Here is a 5,406-nt window from a genome sequence, read left to right on the forward strand (position 1 = left end):
GAACTAGTTAGCCACTGCATGAGTACCCCAACCTAGGAGGGAGAATTCAAATTGAGGGAATAGTCTGGAGGTGGAGGGGTTACACAAGGAGCATCTGAACTTCTAAGCAATTCAACCATAATGTGTTAAGTGTACATTATGCCCAGAGTACTCTTCTACAGGAAGAAGGACATAAAAAGTTAAGTGTAGACAGGAGTCATGATTAACGCAATAGACTAGAACAGAGATTTCAAACCTGCCAACTGCTTGACCCATGCAGCAGACAAAACTCCCAAGTGTGGCCTGAACCAGATGAAAATATAATTGGGAAATATTTACCAAAAAAATACAATACTACATAAATAGTGTTAATTTGTAATTTTCTAAGTAAATTTGCAGCCTGCATGAATCTATTACTGTTTGAGTTTAACACCACTAAAATAGAGAAAACAGTCATTCTCATTAATAGTCTATAATTCTTAAATAAAAAAGACATGACAACATGAGAATCCCTATGCACCCTACCAGGAAAATGGCTCATATCTCTTTTTCCTTTTCTTCCTATCTCCCTCACACAACAGGAATACACAAATGATCATTGGCCTATGTTTTGAACTGATTTGGTCCTTCAGTAACAAGATAGGTAGAACTCAATAAAGAAGAATCTATGATAGGAACTGCAGAATTTTTAACTTATTTTGGAGCTGCTAACTTGAATAGCTGCAAATACAAAAATTTCACTGTATAAAAAAATCACCCGTCTCCATAATAAAACTCAACTCTAACATTTGCTCCCCGTATGGGATTGAGTTCGAAGAACTGATGAAAAAAGTGTTCGAGCAATAAAAAGGCTGTATAACTTTCCTAAAATATTAATATTCAACAACATAGATATAGGAATGGGTAGGAGCAGTGTTTTGAGCCTCTCCCATGAACTGGATTCCTAAAGTGTGATAATCACACAGCTTTCCTGCATTCTCTCTTCTTTTTTTACCAAAAGTTTTCTTTTTAAGGCACATAGGATGCTTCTAAAAAACAGGTGCCTTGAGATTGTTTCTCTCTGTGACCAACAATAGAGACTGTAACAAACTTCTTCGTCTTTACCTTTTATATGTTAAATGTCCTTTCTGGCCACAAGGTGACTTCTTTAATTCTGTTTTTGACCCAGGGGAGATTGGCAAACTCCACTATGCTCATTAGCTTAGTGGAGGGAGTCCCAGAAACATTGCAAGGATTGGGATGGAACTATTTCCTGGAAGGTGTGGGGTGTAAAGTTGTATTTTACTTTGGCAAAGTGAGTCAAGAGCTTTCAAGTTCCTTGATTTTCCTGCTGTGTGCTTTCCAGGCCATCACCATCAGCTCTAGGAATTCCAGGCGGGCAAAGTTCAAAGTCGGACTCACACAACATGTCACCCCCTCCTATCTCTCTTTTTTTAAATTTAATTTATTTAATATATTTAGTTTTCAGCATTGATTTCCACAAGAGTTTGAATTACAAATTTTCTCCCCATTTCTACCCTCCTGCCCACTCCAAGATGGCATATATTCTGGTTGCCCCATTTCCCAGTCAGCCCTCCCATCTGTCACCCCACTCCTCTCCCATCCCCCTTTCCCTTCTTCTCTTGTAGGGCAAGATAAATTTCTATGCCCCATTGCCTGTGTATCTTATTTCCTAGTTGCATGAAAAAACTTTTTTTTTGTTTGTTTTTGAACGTCTGTTTTTAAAATTGAGTTCCAAATTCTCTCCCCTCTTCCCTCCCTGCCCGTCCTCCCTAAGAAGGCAAGAAATTCAGCATAGGCCACATGCGTATCATTATGTAAAACCTTTACACAATACTCATGTTGTGAAAGACTATGTTTTGCTCCTTCCTAACCTATCCCCCTTTATTGACTTTTCTTCCTTGATGCTGTCCCTTTTCGAAAGTGTTTGTTTTTGATTACCTCCTCCCCCTGTCTGCCTTCCCTTCTATCATCCCCCCCCTTTTTTATCTTCTTCCTCCTTCTTTCCTGTGGGGTAAGATACCCAATTGAGTGTGTATGGTATTCCCTCCTGAGGTCAAATCTGATGAGAGCAAGATTTACTCATTCCTCCTCACCTGCCCCCTTTTCCCTTCCTACAGAACTGCTTTTTCTTGCCACTTTTATGTGAGATAATTTACCCCATTCTATCTCTCCCTTTCTCCCTCTCTCAATATATTCCTCTCTTATCCCTTAATTTGATTTTATTTTTTGAGATATCATCCCTTCATATTCAACTCACCTTGTGCCCTCTGTCTATATATATATATATATATACACCTACATATATACACATATACACACATATGCATATATATGCATACACACACACACACACACACACACATATATATATATATACATGCATATTCCTTTCAGCTGCTCTGATACTGAGGTCTCACGAATCATACACATCATCTTTCCATGTAGGAACGTAAACAAAACAGTTCAACTTTAGTAAGTCCCTTATGATTTCTCTTTCTTGTTTACCTTTTCATGCTTCTCTTGATTCTTGTGTTTGAAGGTCAAATTTTCTATTCAGCCCTGGTCTTTTCACTGATAAAGCTTGAAAGTGCTCTGTTTTATTGAAAGTCTATATTTTGCCTTGGAGCATGATTCTCAGTTTTGCTGGGTAGGTGATTCTTGGCTTTAATCCTAGCTCCATTGACCTCCAGAATATCACATTCCAAGCCCTTCGATCCCTTAATGTGGAAGTTGCTAGATCCTGTGTTATCCTGATTATTTTTCCACAATACTCAAATTGTTTCTTTCTGGCTGCTTGCAGTATTGTCTCCTTGACCTGGGAGCTCTGGAATTTGGCAACAATATTCCTAGGAGATTTCTTTTTGGGATCTATTTGAGGAAGTGATCGATGGATTCTTTCAATTTCTATTTTGCCCTGTGGCTCTAGAATACCAGGGCAGTTCTCCTTGATAATTTCTTGAAAGATGATATCTAGGCTCTTTTTTTGATCATGGCTTTCAGGTAGTCCAATAATTTTTAAATTATCTCTCCTGGATCTATTTTCCAGGTCAGTGGTTTTTCCAATGAGATATTTCACATTGTCTTCCACTTTTTCATTCCTTTGGTTCTGTTTTATAACATCTTGGTTTCTCATAAAGTCACTAGCTTCCACTTGCTCCAATCTAATTTTTAAGGTAGTATTTTCTTCGGAGGTCTTTTGGAGCTCCTTTTCCATTTGGCTAATTCTGCCTTTCAAGGCATTCTTTTCCTCATTGGCTTTTTGAAGTTCTTTTGACATTTCAGTTAGTCTATTTCTTAAAGTGTTGTTTTCTTCAATATTTTTTCAGTATTTTGGGGGTCTCCTTTAGCAAGTCATTGACTTGTTTTTCATGGCTTTCTCGCATCACTCTCATTTCTCATCCCAATTTTTCCTCTACTTCTCTAACTTGCTTTTACAAATCCTTTTTGAGCTCTTCCATGGCCTGAGACTAGTTCATGTTTTTCTTGGAGGCTTTTGTTGTAGGCTCTTTGACTTTGTTGACTTCTTCTGGTTGTATGTTTTGGTCTTCTTTGTCACCAAAGAAAGATTCCAAAGTCTGAGACTGAATCTGAGTCCATTTTCACTGCCTGGCCATGTTCCCAGCCAACTTACTTGACCCTTGAGTTTTTTGTCAGGGTATGACTGCATGTAGAGTAAAGAGTACTTTGTTCCAAGCTTGAGGGGATGTGCCGTTGATTTCAGAGCTATTTCTATACAGCCAGCTCTGCCACACCAGCACTCCTCCTTCCCCAAGAACCACCAGCCTGGACCTGACTCAGATCTAAGCTGTCTCTGCACTCCCACTCTGATTCCCCACTTAATTCCTCCCACCAGGTGGGCCTGGGGCCAGAAGCAACTGCAGCTGTAGTTCTGTAGCTGCCCCCAGGGCGGTGGCCAAAGCGGGAACTCTTTTCACTCTGTCCACACAACTTTTCCCACTAACCTTCTCTGTTGTCTTTGGTGTTTGCGGGTTGAGAAGTCTGGTAACTGCCACAGCTCACTGATTCAGGGTGCTAGGGCCTGTTCCTCCCGGCTCCTGGTCTGGTTGGTCCTGCCGCCACCCACGCTGTGCTCCGCTCCTCTCTGCTCCTAGCTCCGTCTGTGATAGACCTCATCCAGCGACAATCCAGGCTGTCCTGGGCTGGATCTCTGCTTCCCTCTGCTATTTTGTGGGTTCTGCAGTTCTAGAATTTGTTCAGAGCCATTTTTATAGGTTTTTGGAGGGACCTGGAAGGGAGCTCACACAAGCCCCTGCTTTCCAGCTGCCATCTTGGCTCCGCCCCACCCATCTCTTTTATTAAATCTTCAATCTGCTGATAGAAATTCTGTTCCAGTAAGTGCAAGAGGCCTAAGAAGCAGCAACCTTAAAAATGCATTTGATAATGGGTTTTGTACTTCAGAAGACATTATGGATGTTTGTGTGATAATAGCCACTTTCAGAAATGTGCTTTGTTTGGGGTCAATGGTTTTGGTCATTTGTTACATGGTGCTTCTACAACATAAACACCACAAGTATGTTCAGAATATTCAGAGCACCAGTCTCTCACCCAGAAGACACCCTGAGATAAGAGCCATGAAAACTATCCTTTTACTGAGGAGCACATTTCTTAGCTTTTATGCACTCAACTCTACTTGAACTCTTTTTCTGTTATTTTGACCAAAAGTCTCCCTAGATGTTGTCTACCTATGTATTTTTGTCACTGTGTTAGGTAACCATCAGTCCCTTTCTAATGATCTCCTAAATCTCTAGGACTACCTGTAATTTCTAGACCAAGTAACATCCCCATTCTCACACTGGCCTAGACTGTGACCATGGAGTCATCAGTAGAATGTTTCCCCCTCCCACCATCCCTTTACCTGACTCCCAAATCTTCTTGAAACAGAGAAGTACAGAGGCTTCTAATTTGGAAACATCAAATAAGACCTTAATACCACTATGATTACACCAGAGTAACAGCAGAGTTTAAATGGACTTTATAAAACCTACAAGAAAATGAATTTGTAAAGAAGGATGCCTCTGAGGATAATCAGTATAGGTTTATTGTTTGTCTAAAGGGATACGATCACATTCCATCTATCTTTTGACTGCTTTGCCATGTTGGTGGGAAGGTCAGCCACAAGCTCTATATCGAATGCTTGACTACTTTCCCAGCTATTACCAGTTCTACAATAAGCACGCATAGCAAATCGCGAAGATACCAATTGTCCAAATTAGAGCAACACAGAAATTAGAGAAGGTATACGTAGGAGAACATAGACCAGACAATCCAGAGTGAATGTGCTCTCCCACAGGGAGGAAGGTTACTCCATTCCACCAAGGGAGAAGGCCCTGGAAGAGGAAACTTCAAGAACAAACTCCCTAAAGTCTGTAGAGTAGCAAGTTGGGAATAAGGATATGTTGAAGA

The 5,406-nt window shown here is 40.5% G+C and overlaps 1 pseudogene; it reads left to right on the plus strand.

Moving 5' to 3' along the window:
- The first annotated feature begins 878 nt into the window (after positions 1 to 878).
- Positions 879 to 4,743, plus strand: LOC118831612 (annotated as a pseudogene).
- Positions 4,744 to 5,406: the final 663 nt, after the last annotated feature.

Source organism: Trichosurus vulpecula, chromosome 1, assembly GCF_011100635.1.
Source record: "Trichosurus vulpecula isolate mTriVul1 chromosome 1, mTriVul1.pri, whole genome shotgun sequence".
NCBI lineage: Eukaryota > Metazoa > Chordata > Mammalia > Diprotodontia > Phalangeridae > Trichosurus > Trichosurus vulpecula.